Source organism: Astyanax mexicanus, chromosome 17 (assembly GCF_023375975.1).
Source record: "Astyanax mexicanus isolate ESR-SI-001 chromosome 17, AstMex3_surface, whole genome shotgun sequence".
Lineage (NCBI taxonomy): Eukaryota > Metazoa > Chordata > Actinopteri > Characiformes > Acestrorhamphidae > Astyanax > Astyanax mexicanus.
In genome coordinates, this window is record NC_064424.1 from 31,894,371 (window position 1) to 31,917,100 (window position 22,730).

General features: G+C 38.4%; 1 protein-coding gene across 3 annotated transcripts in view; it reads right to left on the reverse strand.

Annotated features, from left to right (window-relative positions):
• The window catches only part of rab27b (RAB27B, member RAS oncogene family), a 70,084-nt gene that overhangs the window by 30,710 nt on the left and 16,644 nt on the right, over positions 1 to 22,730 (reverse strand). Inside the window, exon 1 of one of the 3 annotated variants that reach the window (XM_007230989.4) lies at positions 5,987 to 6,286. The exons of 1 other annotated variant lie outside the window; for it this stretch is intronic. The gene's annotated coding sequence lies outside the window, so the exon portion shown is untranslated. Of the gene's footprint in view, positions 1 to 5,719; positions 5,888 to 5,986; positions 6,287 to 22,730 lie in introns of those variants that run through there. One more of the 3 variants, XM_007230990.4, reaches the window with a different exon arrangement.

Sequence of the window (22,730 nt, forward strand, 5' to 3'; positions counted from 1 at the left end):
TGGAGGAAACGCAGCAAAGGAGTGACATGACTAGAACTGGGTAGCGTTTTAAAACTTTCGATAACCATACAGATACCAATGCAATACTCTGAATTAAATATAAAAAAATACAAAAAAGTGTTATTTATTTTCACACAACGTATTTATTTAACAGCAGATATGAGTAATCTCATTCTCATACTGCCATCAGAGAGGCCATCTTTGTGGATCTTCTTGGAACAAAAAAAAAACAATAAGCATGTTTGTGCTTAAACTACAGATATTTTCCCTAAGCTTACTGCTGAATGCAGTTTAGTTTTTAAGACTTCCTCTTAAGAAACATCAGCATTAGGTGTGCGCCGTCTGCTTTTCTGTGCGCTGTCTGTTACTGTTACTTAGTAAGGCCTTACTCTACTCTGACCATTTTTTTCAGTAACGAGTAATCTAACGCATTACTATTTCCAATCCAGTAATCAGATTAAAGTTACTTATTTAAGTCACTGTGCGTTACTCTCTCTCCACCTCAATCACACACACACACAAACCGCTCCCTTCCCCATCACCTTTACATTCCTTCCCTGTCTCTCTCTCGCGCTCGGCGATAATAACAAGTATTTATGTTAAGTGAAATCAAGAAAGACCATATTTTATTTTTTTATTAAAAAAATATTTATGTTGTTTTTTATGAATAAAAATATTTTTTTCAGTAAATAGTTTAACTTTAAATGTCTAGAGATACATTGTTGCTGTTAAAAATGCATTTTCCAGTAAAGGGAGTATTGGCAAAACTGGTTATAATGTTTATGTTAAGGCGGCAGGAGGTGGTGTCTGCAGCTGCTGAAAGTAACTGATAAAGTAACTTGTAAAGTAACTTAGTTACTTTTAAAATCAAGTAATCCATAAAGTAACTAAGTTACTTTTTAAAGGAGTAATCAGTAATTAGTAATTGGATTACTTTTTCAAAGTAACTATACCATCACTGCTCGGTAGTACCAAGACATTTTGGTCGGTACTGTTTTGGTATCAAATTTCGATACCCAGCCCTATACATGACTGAACTTTGGAAGATTGAAGGTGAGTCGTGCTACCACAATCTGAATTAGTTGCAGGGATCCAGAAGACTCATCTCACACTCAAAACCCACAGACTCAACACTTTGATAAGAGTCAAACACCCAAGAAACATGACATGGATTGTCGAACCATAGACTGCTGTGACGCACAATGTGCTGCATTTGTTAAGATTCGAACGTGCCAAAGTCGTAGTGCAGCTGGCTCTTAAAGGGAATGGCACACTGACACACTGACTGGTTTATTTCACATTTATTTCCCAAAACACACCCATTATTAATGAAGAGAATTAGTAAACGCCTTTAGCATGTTTCAAGTTGTGCAATGAATACGTTTTAAGCCCTCACAACAATAAAAACACAGACATGCCATAATTCCAGCTGCGCAATGCGCAAATGACTGGTGTGCTATAGATCCCTAAAATAGGGTCCTGAGGCTCAAGACTCAACTCAACTCTTTTAACTCTCAGCTGGAGTCCTTTCTCAAAGGAGTCTTGAGACTGCTGCACAAATCATAGATATTTAAAATAAAATGTATCGTTATAAAGTGGGAGATCTGTACCGCTGAGTCACTATGATGGAGAAACTTTAGCTGCCTTGTTTACGACAAACCGAACGTTTTCACCGCCGATCAGGGCGAATGTATCTCGCTCATTCAGACGGATGTGCAGAGTCATATTGGAGATGTTTATCTGCTGGAGCAGTGGTAGGCCCATGACTGACTGCTTTGAGTGTTGCAAAATGCTAAACTAAGCTGAACAACAGGGAGAGGCTCAGAGCAGGAGGTGGGGGTGTGGGAAAACATGCCCCCCGATTCCGCTGCTATGAATAATAGCATCATTTACAAGTGAATAGGATTAAACTGTGTTAATGCGCTCACTGGCTCTGGGGCACATTGGAAAGACATGGTAAAGTGCTGGTGTAGTAGTAGTCTGTAATTGCTGATACTGTTTGTATTGATTATTTCACTACATATCGTGAGTTAAATAATATTGCTTTTAAAGTTTCTTGGTTTGAATATACAGTTCTGTGAGAATATTATACTCATTGTGTCAGTTCAGCTTCTGTGCTTAAATGAACCTTGAACTTATATTGTCCATAGAGTTTCTTGGCTTTAACAAGTAGAACCTTAAACTGAAACAGTACCTAATGGTTCGGTAATGCTTTACTTGGATGGTCCATAATAAATGTCTTATAGATGCTTACCTAACATTCAACTGCATGTCTATTAAATGCAACAGAACTGTGAGTTGAAAGCAATCATGTATGAAGTAAAAAGTATGATTCTCTATTGCAGGGCTTGGCAATCGGCGGGCCGCAGGTCAGATGTGGACCGCAAGCATGAAACATCTGGTCCGTGAGGTTGTTTGAGCTATATTGAACGATCATAAAAAAAAAAATAAAAGGCTTCTCTGGCGAGCTTTTGTTTACTTTTCTCCCCTGTCTCTCTGTTACGCTCGGCGTGACTTCTTCTTGGGCTCCCTATCTCCTTATGAAGGCATTTTTTTAGTGTATTGGACCACGACTCTGGCGACATGGGTTCGATCCCGAGTGAGGAGAGGTGTGTTTATTTGTTTTTGAAATTACCTGCTTTGAATTCAACTGTTCTGCAATTGGGTTCAACAACCCTCTGGGCTGGAGAGCTATTAGTTTGTAGCACTCCATCCCATTACAATTCATTTTCCAAAACAGATTTTTTTTTGTGGCCCCCCACATAATGGCTTGAAAAATATCTGGTCCGTGGCCAAACTTAATTACCGACCCCTGCTCCATTGAAACCTAAACTCTAATCTTACCATTATAGGGTTAGATTTAAGGTTTAGATTAAGGTTTGGTTTAAGGTTAGGTTTTAGGGTTGATATATGGTTATCCTTATGCTAAAGGTTAGGATTAGGTTCTATAGACAATCAGTAACATTCAACTTAAGGTCAAGTCGCATTTAATAGACATACAGTTAAATGTTAGTTGAATTATAAGTGAGCATCTATGAGGCATCTATAACAGACCATTTAAACCAGGGGTGTCCAAACTACGGCCCGCGGGCCATTTGCGGTCCGTTTCCTTTTTTGGAGCGGCCCGCGAGGTATTTTAGAAATAGAATGAAAGTTGGCCCGCTATTAAGCAGGTTTTTATAATGTGAGATTCAAAGTTTGAACGCTAGGTGTCAGAAACTGGGCAAAAGAGTCTAAAAGCAGAGAGAGTGCGCATTTCTAGCGCAGAAAAACGGGCCAAAGAGTCTAAAAGCGGAGAGAGTGCGCATTTATAGCGCAGAAAAACAGGCCAAAGAGTCTAAAAGCGGAGAGAGTGCGCATTTCTAGCGCAGAAAAACAGGCCAAAGAGTCTAAAAGCGGAGAGAGTGTGCATTTCTAGCGCAGAAAAACGGGCCAAAGAGTCTAAAAGTTGCCGTAATTAAGGAGTTTAATATTAAGAGACATCATGAAATTAAACATCAATTTAAAAAAATCTTAGTTTACACAACACTGTCAAAGATAAAGATAGTAAGTCAAGTAAAATGGTGGGTAATTGAAATAATCAGGAAAAAAAGGATTATTTAAAGTGGTTTCAAATTTCATTATTTGTTTTATTACGGAGAGTGGCCCGTGACTTCAAATATATTTCTCCTTCTGGCCCCCAACAAAAAAAGTTTGGACACCCCTGATTTAAACAAAGTGTTACCAGTGGTTCTAGGAGAAACTGATCAAGTTCCTTACAGTTTTTAGCTTGAATATATTATAATTATAAGTTTTGAATCTTAAACAAGTTTCCTGCTCTTTAACTGGTTTCTGTACATGTAATTTAAATCTCATTTACAGCCTGGTTCTCTCTGGAACCGAAAAACTGTTCAAATGTGCTGCTCCGTAATTGGTCCACTTTCTTCGTCCAAAAATTGGCGTAAAAGTTCTGGGTGCCAGGAGTTAAATGGGTCAATCACAAAACATACACACCCCACCCCCCGACACACACTCTAAAAAACAAAGAAAACACAGGGTCTTTTCTGTCCAGCTAGGAGGAGGGAAGCCCATGAGCGGTCGTTAAACCCACTGCCATGTCACATGCTTCCCATCCGTTTCAGCCGCAACTAGAGAGCGAGAAAGGAAAAGAGAGAGAAGCAACATTTCTACAAAAGCACTTTTCTAAGAGAAATCGATCCCTGGCTGAGAAGCTAGGTGACTGTATCTTATATTTCAGTGTAACAGCAGGCATCTGTAATGAACGCTTAATAATAAATAACATTCGGCTAACTTACTCAGGAATTAGAATGCTATTAACGCGTTAAGGAAGCACAGACGCACCGATACAGGAACTGTGGGTCGACATTATTAAAAGGGTTTTCTCTAAGTAAAACAAGAATTACTTTAAAACTAAAGTTCACAAAGTTCTCCGAGCATATTACCCTGATATATACTCGCATACGCTGACAAGGGGGACTCTTGGGAACACCCACAACTGAAATGTGTGTACAAATGAGTACCTCATTACGAAATTACAACCCACTAATGATCATGACTGGTGGTGTCTGGCTAAAATTGTCCATGCGAAAAGACAAGAGACTCCAGCAGAATCACATCTTAATTCAAAGCTGAAGGCATCCAAAAGGACAGTGCAACATCCTTTCGCATTTTTGGGATGTGCCAAAAGTCATGGAACACGACACTCGGCATGTCAGTTTAGTTTGCAAGGGTTATAGGTTTCAACATACAGTTCTAGGATAATCTTAAACTTATATAATACCTAAAGGTTCAAGTGTTGATTGTAAAGTTTTAAGAAATTCTAAAAACTATTCTAGCTCCTGAAGATTGATAAAAATTCATAATAAAAAATTATTATAATTTTAACCATTTTAGTATGTATGATATAAGTAATTTTATTCTGTAAATTCTATACACATCAGTGGTGGGTAATTTTGCTTATTTGCATTATGCTTATTAAAAAAAAAAAAAAAATAGGAACCATTTGATCCAATAATGTTTATATATTATCCAAAAATGAGAAACATTACATATTTACAGAATAATAAAATAATATTAAAATTCCAGATTATTTAATTTCTACAAATTTTACTACTTTGGGAATCTTTGAAAACAGTTTTTTTCAAATATAAAATGGATAATATTTAAATATATAGACAGAATCAAACAGTATTAGTTAAATGTTAAACATATAATAATCTATTACAATGAAAGTTACGTGTATTTGTAACAAATTTTACTGAAACAAAATTAATTTGTTTTTCAGAAATAAATGTAACTAAATAGCAAATATAGTTAATATTTAAACTAAACTTCATAAAGCTCACAAATATTTAACTAACTTAATTCAAACCTCAGAACAGAGAGACTACTTAACTAACAAAGTTATTAGGTTAAAATCTTAATTTTTTGCTCTGTGATTTTTATATATTGAAAAATAAATTTAAACATTTTACAAAAATATTAAACACATTAAATATATCTATATATTTTTTCTTTAAAGTCATCATGACAGTTGAAAGTAATGCAGCTATGCAGTTACTCCACTCTATGCAGCCATGCCTTATGAACCCTACAGATGTTCAATGGTCCAGAAGTGGTCAAACACTCAGAGAAGAGCACTGAAATGTAACTTTTCACAATAAAATGTTCTCATAACTCAAAGCTCTGCTGCACACAAACACACGACAACATCTCGTACGTTTTCAGGCAGATTCCATCCGGCTCTCCCTCAGGGAAAGGAGTCGAGCTGTGGAGTCGGACGGTTATCAACTTGTAGAAAAAGGGTGTGATTGCATTCCTCCGTCACGCCGCCACTTTCATCCACACTGCTGGATCTCTAAACCTGGCAGAAGCACACGCCCACATCCCACGACCCACTAAACCTGAGCCAGAGTCTGTCCCTGTGACCCCCCACGTCCGTGTCCATGTCCACCGTCTACTGTAGGAATCTGAAAGCAGGACTTACCCGTGAGTTTGGCTTCTGGTGGGCTTTCGGTGGGGGAAAGTAGCTTAGCTGTAGGAGTTCTCCAGCAGCTACAACACACACACACACACCCCTGCCTGAACACCAGCCAGGACACACCCCTGCATGGGACAGGCCCACAGAGGTCAGTCTCTGACTAGTGAGTGAGTGTGTGGTTCTCTACACACCCTCCCTCTCTCTCCCTCTCTCTCTCTGTAGGTCTCACTTTCTCACTCAATCTCTCTCTCAGTCTTAACGTCTCTCTCTCTTTCTCTGCCTCTCTTCTCAGTCTCTCTCAGCCTTTAGATCTCTGTGTCTAGATCTCTCTCTCTCTCAGCCTCTTGCTCTCAGTCTCTCTCTCTCACTGTCCCTATGTGTGTGTGTGTGTCTCTCTCTCTCTCTCTCTTTTTATCTCTAGAGCGAAAGTGCTGTGCTCTCTTTTACATCTCCTAAAAAGCCTGAGGCAAGACTGAGGCGGGGTCTAGCTCTTTAACACACACACTCACATGATGTACTAAGGTATTGGGGAGGTTACAGTAGAGACAATACCATTCAATGCCAGGCTGATCCATCAGTACCAGTTCCATCCCAATCTATACCCATAGGCGCCCATATCCATATCATCCATACCTATAAAAATCTATGAATACCAATACAAATTTACATCAATTTACATTTGCACCCATACCTGTGTGCACCACTCTATACTCAAAAGATCCATCCCCATACCAATTAATATTCATATATACTTATATATACCTATTTGAACCCATGACTATGCCCCTCTATACCCATGTCTGTCCATAAACATGTATACACATACCAATGCCTACACCCCTCTATACCTATCTATAACCATACCAGCCATACCAACCAAGATCCAACACCATACCCATTCATAAATATCCATTGCCCCTATACTCATACATACCCATAACTACCCATACCCATCTATGCACATGTATATCCATATCCATGCCTACACCCCTCAATACCTATCTGTCCCCATTAGTGATAGAAATTCTAGTTCTATTTACAGAGACTGTTCCTTTGGCTCGGCTCACTAAAATAGCCGGCTCCTTCAGCTCCCAAGAGGCTCCTCCGATTTTTTGTTGCCTCAATTAATTTTATTACCAAATTAAGTGTAAGACTAATTACTAGTGTAAAACACACATTACTGTATATTAAACCTTTATTATTTATATGGCTTTATTGGTATCAAAGACCCTGCTAAATTACCAATCCTGTGTGGCTTTAACAGGAAAAAAAAATCCGGTCGCTTACTTGCCCATACCCAAAACTAACAATAACAATTCATACCCTGCCATATCAACCCATACCCAATCACCTCTATACCCATAAGATCCATCGTCATATCCAAAAATATCCATCAATATCTATTCATACCTTTTCATACCCATACCCAAACCAATAACCCCTCTAAGGCCATACCATGCATTTACACTTCTAAACCTATAAGATCCATTACCATAATCATTAATATCCAGATATACCAATACATGTCTATAGCCCTATATACCCATGCATACCCATATATACCCATGCAAATCTATCCATAACTATACACACCCATACCAATCCATATACATCCATTCCAATACATACCTACCCATACCACCCCAACTCATGCATTCATTCTATATCCCTACCAGTAGGCCAATTATAACTGGAAAGGTACATTTGTATCAATACTCAGAATTTCAGTTAATATTCAGAATTTTACATCAAGTATAGACACAAGTATAGACGCACACACACGCACACACACTCCTGCTCAGTGGCTGTCTTGAGATAAAGATAAACAAATAGAGACAGAGACAGGTGTACCGTAACTGACCTGTGTTCCATGTTATCCACATGTACACTCTAAGAAATATAAGTACAGATTTGTACTTAAAAGAGTACAAAGCTTGTCGCTGGGGCTGTACCTTATATTGAGGCAAAAAAGGTACCTTTCAGTGAAAGTCCTTTTTTGTACCCATGGTTTTTGTGGCAGTAAAGATCATAAAGATTATAAACATTATCATCAACTAAATATGGCTCAAAAACTTGATGATACAAAATTGTCTGGCTTTCAAATAAAAAATGTGCAATTTAAATATATATTGTTCATTAGTACAGTGATGCAGAATACTGAATGTACCCTTTGGCTGGTTAAATGGTACAAATTTGTACTTATTGCTGTTAGAAATGACTTTGTACTTCAGAGGGAACAAATCTGACCCCGTAAAGACCAATATTGTACCTTTGAGGGTACAATTATAAAGAGTGTACCTTCGAGTACAAAAAAGTACTCATATCGTACCTCTGTTTTTTAGAGTGTACACAGCATGTAGATTTGGGGTAGCTTTACCCGGTCATTAGCCTGATCTGAGCACTAGAGGAGTTCTTATATTTACCTGTATTTCAGTACACATACAGCCTTTTTTAATCCTTCAAAAATTGACTAACTAAAACATCTTTCCCACATAATAAAGAACAGGTTTAGGGTTAGGCTACTGTAATGGGTTCTGGATTGGTCCCATCTCTAATCACAATATTGATTTCTTTAGAATTCCAATTTCTTTAGAATTCCAATTCTAATTCCAATTTTTTTTAATTATGACAATATCATTGTGTATGACACAACACATCTCTAGTCCTCGCATAACCTGATCTGCCCTAAATGAACCAAAATTATATGTGTATGGACGTAGGCTCACATTGCAGTATGTATAAGCCCTGTGGATCATATCTGAAATGTTCAGCTCAGATTGGCTTTCATTGGTTGACAGTCTATCGGGCATGACATCAACAACAATTCACAAGCAGAGCAGCCTAGACTGCACTGGGAAAAAAAAAATTGAAAAGAGTATAGATTGAACAACAGACATCGCACAATTAAGCAATAATACACAAGAGGTTCGTGCTATAACGTGTAATACTGGCACTATGACCGCATCACAGCAGTGACAATATTACACATTATATCACAAACCTCGAGTGTATTATTGTGGTTATACCACAGTTCCATTATCACTGTTTATTAAAAGATTTTGAGTCAAACAGGTCGAGAAAATGCAATTGGTTTGATTCGTTTCTTTACTGTGCCTATGGGATCCAGCAGCTCCCAGTGGTGTTTAGTGACATCGCATTTGGTTTGTATTTGGTTTGTAAGCGCTGCATCATTGCTAGGTTACCTGTATGTGGCGGAGTAATACATGGAGCGCTTCGGTTACAGTGCACTGCCGGCTAATAATGTGACAAATAAAACGCCTCTCAGCCAATATAATACAGGATAATCTGATTTATAAAAAATCATCCCAATTACCTGACAGCCTGACATCACTTGTCATCTAAAATAGCCTCATAGCTTCTGTGTTAAATCAAAAGAAGCATAATGGAATTAATGTTCACAATATTATACTGTACTCAAGCCAACTTGGTGGTTTAAATTATTGTCTTCTGATACCAGTATAGTGGCAGTGCTATCTTCTACCATTGTGTAAATGTAATTAACACCTACATGACCATTGTAACTTCTAGAGGCTTTTAAAGCTCCAGACAAACACAGTGGAGGAGAGCTGATGAGTCAGTTCTGAGGGAAAATTATGAAATGCCAGAAAGTGGATGAGTGAGGGAAGAAAGAGAGAGTGTGAGAGAGAGAGAGAGAGAGAGAGAGAGAGAGAAAGGGAGTGAGATAGAAGGTCATTGCTAAGAAACAGCTCAGGGGAAGCTTGAGAGGAACACGTCTTTACCTTCTAATCGATGTGACTGAACGAAGAAACAGACAAAATAACCCTGCTTCACACTTTTCAAATCACACATAGTCATGAATATAAATGTCAAAGGCTGGACTGGACCATGGAGGTAAAGCTCCTGCTGAAAAGCACCGGATTCTGCTGGTAACTGGTTTGAGAAGGGATAGTCTAAGCTGGTCCTTGTTGGTCAAGATGGTGGAAAACTGGTCCTCCAAACAAAATATAACCTATACTGGTAAACTAGAACAGAATATATGCTAGTTCATAGCATATAACCTATAGTGGTCATTTAAAGGTTAGACAGTGGCAGCACGAAGTATTAGTAGGTGTTTCTAATAAAGTGGCCAGTGAGTCGAAGCACAAGGTAGTAGGAGTGTAGAGATCTTTGGGAGTAAGCTGTTCTTTTACTGTACAGCAGATAAAGATTTATTTTAAATATTCTAAAGTATTTCTAAGACATGATGCTCACATGACTCCTACAGGCCTTGTTCTGTGAATACGGGAGGAACTGGGGGGGGGGGGGTTATAATGGACAGGAGAGTCACGCAACCTGCATTACGGATGGTTTGAAGATATTCCAGGAATTCTGTTTCCCAGAGAAAGGCTGCATTTTGGGGTCTAGAAAGGATCTGCTGTTAAAGGGAAAGGCATGAAAAACTGTTCACAGCCTGATTACCTCATTTAGAGGCAAACCAGTCTCAGCCAATCTCAATAACACCCACTGTTTCATTATGCTGTGTAACACATACTGTTAAAGACAATCAGTTTTGTTGTAAACAAGATCGCAGAGCTGAAGTCACGCAGCTGCAGTCATGCAACTCAAATCCCACAGTTAAAATCCTGCAGCTGAAATCATGGGACTCAAACACACAGTTAAAATCACAGTTAAAAACATGCACCAAATATCACACAGTTAAAAGCAGTGCAAATAAAATTACACAGCTAAAGTCACGTAACTCAAATCAGTTAAAACCACAGTTCATAAAGTCATGCAGAGTCATGAGACCCTCACAGCTCAAACTTCAGCCCATAGAGTCCTACAACTCGAATTATGATGCTCAGTTTTCACACTTGAAATCTTAGAGTTGTTATCACAGAGTTGAAATCACGCATTAAGTGGAGTCTCACATAGAGTTTGATGCTTCTATTTCACTGTAAAATGCTACATAATATTGTTTGAATCACACTAAACTCAAATCAGAAATCATAAACTTTACCAAAGTCATATATCTGAAGTCACACAACACATGAACGCAACTAAAATCAGGTGTCTAAAATCTTTAAAACACATGTAGCTTAAATGACGCAATTGACTGGTGGCTGAAGGTGTACAACATGGTATCGATGTTACAAGCAATGTTAGGCAGGTCAAATCACACAGAAGGTCATTGCTAAGAAACAGCTCAGGGGAAGCTTGAGAGGAACACGTCTTTACTTTCTAATCGATGTGACTGAACGAAGAAACCCTGCTTCACACTTTTCAAATCACACATAGTCATGAATATAAATGTCAAAGGCTGGACTGGACCATGGAGGTAAAGCTCCTGCTGAAAAGCACCGGATTCTGCTGGTAACTGGTTTGAGAAGGGATAGTCTAAGCTGGTCCTTGTTGGTCAAGATGGTGGAAAACTGGTCCTCCAAACAAAATATAACCTATACTGGTAAACTAGAACAGAATATATGCTAGTTCATAGCATATAACCTATAGTGGTCATTTAAAGGTTAGACAGTAAGAAAATTTTGCTTAACCCATTTTCAGATTTTTTCGCTTAATATACATATATTTGTCTTAATTTGCATGTATTTTGTCCAGAATTACACAGTTGAAATCACACAGCTGAAATCACAAAAAAGTTAAAACTTTTCAAACTTTTCTGCACAAGCAAAGAGACACAGAAGAGTCACTGAAAGTAAAATAAATGTGTGCATTAAGGCAGTAGAGTAATATTATTGGATGTTACACAATCCTGGGGTACACAGTGTTACCCCAGATATTATATAGTATATATTTTTTTAAGTTTGAGCATGATACCATTTTTAGATAGCTGCAAAAAAGTTTATTTAGAATATTATTAACAGCTTAGTTCAAGCGAGGGAAACATATTTTTTGGTCTCATATTGATATCAGCAGATGCAGACATGAAGAAGGTGTATTGTGCCACTCCTAGGACCCTATCTTACACCTTGTGCAAGGCATGTCAAGATGCTCATTGCTATGTTACACCCTGTCAACAGTTTATTTTTTTTACATTATAATGTATTGCTATCTTGGCAACGAAAAATACAGGTGCGTCACTGACTGAATACAACCTAGACAGAAGTCAACACCCTCGCTTATTACGCACACATAGAAATGCAGAAGTGCACAAACCCATAACACATGCCGGTATATGCGCCCCTAAAATAGCAATGCGCCAAGGTCAGAGCGCACCTGATCGGTTTATTGCATGTCAGGTACAAAACACACCCATGATTAATGAAGAGAATTAGTACATGCCTTTTGTGCATTTCAAGCCACACAAGGCAAACTTTTCCCATTGTTATGGTAGCATATATAGCACTGACATCTCCTAAATCAAGCTGTGTGGTATGCCGTTGGCGGCTCACCTATAGATCATTAAAATAGGGCCCCTAGTGGTTTTATGCCACATAGTACTAATTTAATCACATCAGTTCACATAAGTTTAAATCACACAGCCCAAATCAGTTTAAACCACAGATTTTATAAAGTCATGCAGCTGAAATCATGTAGAGGGAGTTACGAAGCTGGCCAAACAAGTCAAAACACACGTAAGTTAAAACTCCAGAATAGTGCTATTGAAAAATTACACAGCTGTACCCAGGCATGCAGTTGAAAAGTAAAAAAGAAAACAGTTAAAATCAAAGTTAAAATCACAGCCATGAAGCAAGTCATGAAGCTAAAATCTTGTGGTTTTACTAGCTAAATGGAGAAAGAGACAGAACTGAAGAGGCAGAGAAAGAGAGAGAAGAAAGAGAGAGCAGAGATATGAAGAAAATATAGGGAGAAAAAAAGAAGTAGATGACAGAAGAGACAGAAAAAAAAAGGAAGGGATGATGAGAGAGTACAACCTGTGTAGTCGTTTAGTGATATAAAAGGAACTACAGGCTGTACATCAACCTATGCTAAATGAGACCACCAGAACACCCAGAGCACTGAATCTCATAGAAACGCTAAGTGTGTGTGTGTGTGTGTGTGTGTGTGTGTATAATGAACGGCCATGAAATATTATATTCCTGTAGATGAATCCTGAGCTCTGACAGTGGAAGACAGGCGAAGAGCCAGTACGCCTCGTATTAAAAAAAAAAAAACACCCACAAGCCTCTGGCTGTGAGCGGAGAGCTCAGAGAGCGACACACAGAGCACACACACCATATTCCACCACAATTCATCACCGCCACCTTAAAGAAGCCCGGCACTCAAACACACCAAAGTGACTGAGAAAGCGTGAGTAGCAACATTTTGCTGCTCTCGTCTGAAATTATTTTGTAAATTTCTTCCTCTACAGTGTATAATATCTTTAAACACTTCAAAAAAATTACATTTCAGTGAATAAAAGGTAAGGGAACATGCCTAAACTGAACAGCCATGATCTCTGATCCCCCACAAAAACTGTCGTTTAATAGTAGCTGACTAATGCTGCCTCCCATTTGAACTGGGAAGTTGGAATTTCCTAGTTCTGAGTAGGACATTTTAACTGGAGCGCTCCTACAGAACGGATTTCCTAGTTTGTAACCTACGTATCAACTGATATCATTAGCACGGCTAACCTGGGCAATGCCAACGATAGCTGTTTAACTGAAACGCAGCAAATTTGGGTGTGACGTCATTCCCAACTTCATCCATTCAACATCACACAATGCTAGAAAAGTCACTTCTGTTATGACAGCTAAGTAGGGGTGTCACGATTCTCTAAATCCTCGATTCGATTTTATTTCCTATTTTAGGGTCACGATTCAATTCGATTCTCGATTTTTTTTTTTTTAATTTTACAGCAGGAAGGCCTATGCCAGTTTTAGATTAGTCTATGGTCAGTCATTGGTTTGATTCATCAAATTTACAATATCTTATTTCAAAAGGTGGGCTTGATATAAGTGATGCAAAGTGATACAAGTGATCTGTAATACACCACATTAGGCACTAATGGTCAAATTTAAATAATTTAATTAAGATATATATGTAATGCCATCTAGTGGCTTTTTTAGGTAGCAGCAGTGTGCACTATTAAAACAGCAATAATAACAAAATAAATAATAAAAAATACAGGAAAAGTCATGTACAAAATAATAGAACAATTAGAGCCTTAACAAACTGAACTCTATCCTACTATAACAGTTAAACATGAATAATAAGACTTTTTTTGTCCCTGAGAATGACAAGTTGTTTCTTTAACAAAGATATATTATTAACTTTATCTGAGAGAAAAACTATGAACATATTTGAGGCTAGACAAAACAACTGTTATTTTTATATTTTCAATTTTTCTTTAAGAAAAAGGGCTGCTCTATGAGCAGTCACAATGTCCGCGGCGTCGGCTACAGTGTGCTGCACCATTTGCGTAGCGCGCGCTTGCGTAGCTTAGAGGGAGGGATCGCCAATCCCCTTAGACTTCGAGGCTCGAGACCATGACACAATTTCGATCGATTTCGATTACATCTCGACACCCCTACAGCTAACTAAATTATGTTTGATCATGCTACAATAAGGGGTTGTTTGCAGTTTTTTGTTTTTGTTTTGATTAAAACTAAAACGGATTCACATTTTAGCCATAATGTCAAATGTACTCCAACTTGGCATCTCTGGGTATTTGATAAATATACAATTTCATACCACATATGAAAGGCAACGTTCACAGAGTCAGCTTTGTTCCACTTTTACCTCCTTTAACGCTTAAATTTTAACAGGAAAATGTGTTTAGTATACCAATTAGGGTTGCAGCGGTAACCGGTTTCACGGTATACCATGGTATTAAAATGCACGGTTATCATACCGTGTGTGTTTGCTTATTACCGGTAAAACGCAAGCCAGCGGAGAAACTCACCCGCGCATGCGCAACTCTGCTCCGCTTCAGCTGCTCAGCACACAGCGGTGAGAACAGCAGAAAGTGCATCAGAATAAACAAATCTCCGTCCGCCTAAAAAAAGGCTAAACTAAAATCAGCAGTGTGGGACTATTTCAGATACCCGCCGAACGCACCCGAGGATGGTTATCCGATTTATAATCAATGTGGCCGTAAAGTCACAGCTAAAGGTGGACATACGTCAAACCTGTTCTCCCATCTCCAAGAACACCACCCCACTGTGCAGCGCAAAGTATGTGTTTAGTTTATCATTTTAATCTGAACATAAATAAAACCTCTTTGTAGTCGTGCACAACCCATGCGGTAAGCGCCCGCAAAAGCGCTGAGTTATCCGAAATTTGGGCACGCAGGTACAGGCGTGAAGTGCGTGCTACGACGGATTCACGTGTCCGTGTAAAGGTCCTGGCCGGACTGGATGTGAAAGACGCCATTCATTTACATGCGTTAATTTTCAAATTCTGACGTGCCTGTTTTTCATGTGTTAAAACCAGACTCAGAAATAAATCCCCTCTATCTGGTTATATACCAACTTGGCAGTAAAACGGACGTTTACAACAGTTGTTGATCAGACACTGACCCAGGCTCAGTTTATCAGATATTAAATAATTTAAACTTAAATAATTGTACTGAATAGTTTAAACACAGGATCTTTACTTCTTAGAGGACATGTAATGTGTGACACGTGTGTGTGTGTGTGTGTGTGTGTGTGTGTGTGTGTGTGTGTATATATATATATATATATAATTATATACACCCTTAATGACCTTAAGAGTAGTGGAAAAACCTGGTTTCCTTCACCTAATGGTGTACAGTTTATTTTTTTTAAGGAGACATTATCTATATAATTGTTCCAGGTTTCTACAATAAATAGTTAATTGAACAAACACCTTTGTTGTAATTTCTTTAAGGGTCAGTTTAATAATATATGTAACAAACTGTGATACCGTGATAACCGTGATACCGCGGTATTTTCTGAGACGGTTATCATACCGTGAAAATCTCATACCGTTGCAACCCTAATACCAATATTCACACCACCTAGCAAGTACTAAACCTGTTACATATGACGAAAATGAATAGAATAGATTTTGCCTGCATTCATTACTGATTTAGGCCCCTTTTATACGTGGTATTGAAATCCGGCATATATACAATATGTTTGCATTTACATAAGACCATAATTTGATCTTTGGATATTTATGTCATACTCGTTCCTTTTTCTCTCTCTTTCTTTCTGTTTTACTCATGTCATGTTCTTCCTCATACTCCCCTTTTGCTTTTATACCTCACCAGCTGTGTAAATGTAACCTTAATATAACCCAAGATGTTCAAAACCAGAAATGAAAATATGCTTCTCACATTTCTATGCATGTAACAAACCCTAACAAATCTACATACAGGCCTGTTGCAACAATACAGGCAAACCAAGCAATTGCTTGGGGCCCCGAGTTGGCCTGTGGCCCCCAGACAACGACTGGTTATAAACGAAGCTGCGCTCTGTCTGAACTCAGTTTTGTGCGCTGTGAAAGAGACATGCACAATATTTTGCCTCAAATCCGGTCGCTTACTTGCCCATACCCAAAACTAACAATAACAATTCATACCCTGCCATATCAACCCATACCCAATCACCTCTATACCCATAAGATCCATCGTCATATCCAAAAATATCCATCAATATCTATTCATACCTTTTCATACCCATACCCAAACCAATAACCCCTCTAAGGCCATACCATGCATTTACACTTCTAAACCTATAAGATCCATTACCATAATCATTAATATCCAGATATACCAATACATGTCTATAGCCCTATATACCCATGCATACCCATATATACCCATGCAAATCTATCCATAACTATACACACCCATACCAATCCATATACATCCATTCCAATACATACCTACCCATACCACCCCAACTCATGCATTCATTCTATATCCCTACCAGTAGGCCAATTATAACTGGAAAGGTACATTTGTATCAATACTCAGAATTTCAGTTAATATTCAGAATTTTACATCAAGTATAGACACAAGTATAGACGCACACACACGCACACACACTCCTGCTCAGTGGCTGTCTTGAGATAAAGATAAACAAATAGAGACAGAGACAGGTGTACCGTAACTGACCTGTGTTCCATGTTATCCACATGTACACTCTAAGAAATATAAGTACAGATTTGTACTTAAAAGAGTACAAAGCTTGTCGCTGGGGCTGTACCTTATATTGAGGCAAAAAAGGTACCTTTCAGTGAAAGTCCTTTTTTGTACCCATGGTTTTTGTGGCAGTAAAGATCATAAAGATTATAAACATTATCATCAACTAAATATGGCTCAAAAACTTGATGATACAAAATTGTCTGGCTTTCAAATAAAAAATGTGCAATTTAAATATATATTGTTCATTAGTACAGTGATGCAGAATACTGAATGTACCCTTTGGCTGGTTAAATGGTACAAATTTGTACTTATTGCTGTTAGAAATGACTTTGTACTTCAGAGGGAACAAATCTGACCCCGTAAAGACCAATATTGTACCTTTGAGGGTACAATTATAAAGAGTGTACCTTCGAGTACAAAAAAGTACTCATATCGTACCTCTGTTTTTTAGAGTGTACACAGCATGTAGATTTGGGGTAGCTTTACCCGGTCATTAGCCTGATCTGAGCACTAGAGGAGTTCTTATATTTACCTGTATTTCAGTACACATACAGCCTTTTTTAATCCTTCAAAAATTGACTAACTAAAACATCTTTCCCACATAATAAAGAACAGGTTTAGGGTTAGGCTACTGTAATGGGTTCTGGATTGGTCCCATCTCTAATCACAATATTGATTTCTTTAGAATTCCAATTTCTTTAGAATTCCAATTCTAATTCCAATTTTTTTTAATTATGACAATATCATTGTGTATGACACAACACATCTCTAGTCCTCGCATAACCTGATCTGCCCTAAATGAACCAAAATTATATGTGTATGGACGTAGGCTCACATTGCAGTATGTATAAGCCCTGTGGATCATATCTGAAATGTTCAGCTCAGATTGGCTTTCATTGGTTGACAGTCTATCGGGCATGACATCAACAACAATTCACAAGCAGAGCAGCCTAGACTGCACTGGGAAAAAAAAAATTGAAAAGAGTATAGATTGAACAACAGACATCGCACAATTAAGCAATAATACACAAGAGGTTCGTGCTATAACGTGTAATACTGGCACTATGACCGCATCACAGCAGTGACAATATTACACATTATATCACAAACCTCGAGTGTATTATTGTGGTTATACCACAGTTCCATTATCACTGTTTATTAAAAGATTTTGAGTCAAACAGGTCGAGAAAATGCAATTGGTTTGATTCGTTTCTTTACTGTGCCTATGGGATCCAGCAGCTCCCAGTGGTGTTTAGTGACATCGCATTTGGTTTGTATTTGGTTTGTAAGCGCTGCATCATTGCTAGGTTACCTGTATGTGGCGGAGTAATACATGGAGCGCTTCGGTTACAGTGCACTGCCGGCTAATAATGTGACAAATAAAACGCCTCTCAGCCAATATAATACAGGATAATCTGATTTATAAAAAATCATCCCAATTACCTGACAGCCTGACATCACTTGTCATCTAAAATAGCCTCATAGCTTCTGTGTTAAATCAAAAGAAGCATAATGGAATTAATGTTCACAATATTATACTGTACTCAAGCCAACTTGGTGGTTTAAATTATTGTCTTCTGATACCAGTATAGTGGCAGTGCTATCTTCTACCATTGTGTAAATGTAATTAACACCTACATGACCATTGTAACTTCTAGAGGCTTTTAAAGCTCCAGACAAACACAGTGGAGGAGAGCTGATGAGTCAGTTCTGAGGGAAAATTATGAAATGCCAGAAAGTGGATGAGTGAGGGAAGAAAGAGAGAGTGTGAGAGAGAGAGAGAGAGAGAGAGAGAGAGAGAAAGGGAGTGAGATAGAAGGTCATTGCTAAGAAACAGCTCAGGGGAAGCTTGAGAGGAACACGTCTTTACCTTCTAATCGATGTGACTGAACGAAGAAACAGACAAAATAACCCTGCTTCACACTTTTCAAATCACACATAGTCATGAATATAAATGTCAAAGGCTGGACTGGACCATGGAGGTAAAGCTCCTGCTGAAAAGCACCGGATTCTGCTGGTAACTGGTTTGAGAAGGGATAGTCTAAGCTGGTCCTTGTTGGTCAAGATGGTGGAAAACTGGTCCTCCAAACAAAATATAACCTATACTGGTAAACTAGAACAGAATATATGCTAGTTCATAGCATATAACCTATAGTGGTCATTTAAAGGTTAGACAGTGGCAGCACGAAGTATTAGTAGGTGTTTCTAATAAAGTGGCCAGTGAGTCGAAGCACAAGGTAGTAGGAGTGTAGAGATCTTTGGGAGTAAGCTGTTCTTTTACTGTACAGCAGATAAAGATTTATTTTAAATATTCTAAAGTATTTCTAAGACATGATGCTCACATGACTCCTACAGGCCTTGTTCTGTGAATACGGGAGGAACTGGGGGGGGGGGGGTTATAATGGACAGGAGAGTCACGCAACCTGCATTACGGATGGTTTGAAGATATTCCAGGAATTCTGTTTCCCAGAGAAAGGCTGCATTTTGGGGTCTAGAAAGGATCTGCTGTTAAAGGGAAAGGCATGAAAAACTGTTCACAGCCTGATTACCTCATTTAGAGGCAAACCAGTCTCAGCCAATCTCAATAACACCCACTGTTTCATTATGCTGTGTAACACATACTGTTAAAGACAATCAGTTTTGTTGTAAACAAGATCGCAGAGCTGAAGTCACGCAGCTGCAGTCATGCAACTCAAATCCCACAGTTAAAATCCTGCAGCTGAAATCATGGGACTCAAACACACAGTTAAAATCACAGTTAAAAACATGCACCAAATATCACACAGTTAAAAGCAGTGCAAATAAAATTACACAGCTAAAGTCACGTAACTCAAATCAGTTAAAACCACAGTTCATAAAGTCATGCAGAGTCATGAGACCCTCACAGCTCAAACTTCAGCCCATAGAGTCCTACAACTCGAATTATGATGCTCAGTTTTCACACTTGAAATCTTAGAGTTGTTATCACAGAGTTGAAATCACGCATTAAGTGGAGTCTCACATAGAGTTTGATGCTTCTATTTCACTGTAAAATGCTACATAATATTGTTTGAATCACACTAAACTCAAATCAGAAATCATAAACTTTACCAAAGTCATATATCTGAAGTCACACAACACATGAACGCAACTAAAATCAGGTGTCTAAAATCTTTAAAACACATGTAGCTTAAATGACGCAATTGACTGGTGGCTGAAGGTGTACAACATGGTATCGATGTTACAAGCAATGTTAGGCAGGTCAAATCACACAGAAGGTCATTGCTAAGAAACAGCTCAGGGGAAGCTTGAGAGGAACACGTCTTTACTTTCTAATCGATGTGACTGAACGAAGAAACCCTGCTTCACACTTTTCAAATCACACATAGTCATGAATATAAATGTCAAAGGCTGGACTGGACCATGGAGGTAAAGCTCCTGCTGAAAAGCACCGGATTCTGCTGGTAACTGGTTTGAGAAGGGATAGTCTAAGCTGGTCCTTGTTGGTCAAGATGGTGGAAAACTGGTCCTCCAAACAAAATATAACCTATACTGGTAAACTAGAACAGAATATATGCTAGTTCATAGCATATAACCTATAGTGGTCATTTAAAGGTTAGACAGTAAGAAAATTTTGCTTAACCCATTTTCAGATTTTTTCGCTTAATATACATATATTTGTCTTAATTTGCATGTATTTTGTCCAGAATTACACAGTTGAAATCACACAGCTGAAATCACAAAAAAGTTAAAACTTTTCAAACTTTTCTGCACAAGCAAAGAGACACAGAAGAGTCACTGAAAGTAAAATAAATGTGTGCATTAAGGCAGTAGAGTAATATTATTGGATGTTACACAATCCTGGGGTACACAGTGTTACCCCAGATATTATATAGTATATATTTTTTTAAGTTTGAGCATGATACCATTTTTAGATAGCTGCAAAAAAGTTTATTTAGAATATTATTAACAGCTTAGTTCAAGCGAGGGAAACATATTTTTTGGTCTCATATTGATATCAGCAGATGCAGACATGAAGAAGGTGTATTGTGCCACTCCTAGGACCCTATCTTACACCTTGTGCAAGGCATGTCAAGATGCTCATTGCTATGTTACACCCTGTCAACAGTTTATTTTTTTTACATTATAATGTATTGCTATCTTGGCAACGAAAAATACAGGTGCGTCACTGACTGAATACAACCTAGACAGAAGTCAACACCCTCGCTTATTACGCACACATAGAAATGCAGAAGTGCACAAACCCATAACACATGCCGGTATATGCGCCCCTAAAATAGCAATGCGCCAAGGTCAGAGCGCACCTGATCGGTTTATTGCATGTCAGGTACAAAACACACCCATGATTAATGAAGAGAATTAGTACATGCCTTTTGTGCATTTCAAGCCACACAAGGCAAACTTTTCCCATTGTTATGGTAGCATATATAGCACTGACATCTCCTAAATCAAGCTGTGTGGTATGCCGTTGGCGGCTCACCTATAGATCATTAAAATAGGGCCCCTAGTGGTTTTATGCCACATAGTACTAATTTAATCACATCAGTTCACATAAGTTTAAATCACACAGCCCAAATCAGTTTAAACCACAGATTTTATAAAGTCATGCAGCTGAAATCATGTAGAGGGAGTTACGAAGCTGGCCAAACAAGTCAAAACACACGTAAGTTAAAACTCCAGAATAGTGCTATTGAAAAATTACACAGCTGTACCCAGGCATGCAGTTGAAAAGTAAAAAAGAAAACAGTTAAAATCAAAGTTAAAATCACAGCCATGAAGCAAGTCATGAAGCTAAAATCTTGTGGTTTTACTAGCTAAATGGAGAAAGAGACAGAACTGAAGAGGCAGAGAAAGAGAGAGAAGAAAGAGAGAGCAGAGATATGAAGAAAATATAGGGAGAAAAAAAGAAGTAGATGACAGAAGAGACAGAAAAAAAAAGGAAGGGATGATGAGAGAGTACAACCTGTGTAGTCGTTTAGTGATATAAAAGGAACTACAGGCTGTACATCAACCTATGCTAAATGAGACCACCAGAACACCCAGAGCACTGAATCTCATAGAAACGCTAAGTGTGTGTGTGTGTGTGTGTGTGTGTGTGTATAATGAACGGCCATGAAATATTATATTCCTGTAGATGAATCCTGAGCTCTGACAGTGGAAGACAGGCGAAGAGCCAGTACGCCTCGTATTAAAAAAAAAAAAACACCCACAAGCCTCTGGCTGTGAGCGGAGAGCTCAGAGAGCGACACACAGAGCACACACACCATATTCCACCACAATTCATCACCGCCACCTTAAAGAAGCCCGGCACTCAAACACACCAAAGTGACTGAGAAAGCGTGAGTAGCAACATTTTGCTGCTCTCGTCTGAAATTATTTTGTAAATTTCTTCCTCTACAGTGTATAATATCTTTAAACACTTCAAAAAAATTACATTTCAGTGAATAAAAGGTAAGGGAACATGCCTAAACTGAACAGCCATGATCTCTGATCCCCCACAAAAACTGTCGTTTAATAGTAGCTGACTAATGCTGCCTCCCATTTGAACTGGGAAGTTGGAATTTCCTAGTTCTGAGTAGGACATTTTAACTGGAGCGCTCCTACAGAACGGATTTCCTAGTTTGTAACCTACGTATCAACTGATATCATTAGCACGGCTAACCTGGGCAATGCCAACGATAGCTGTTTAACTGAAACGCAGCAAATTTGGGTGTG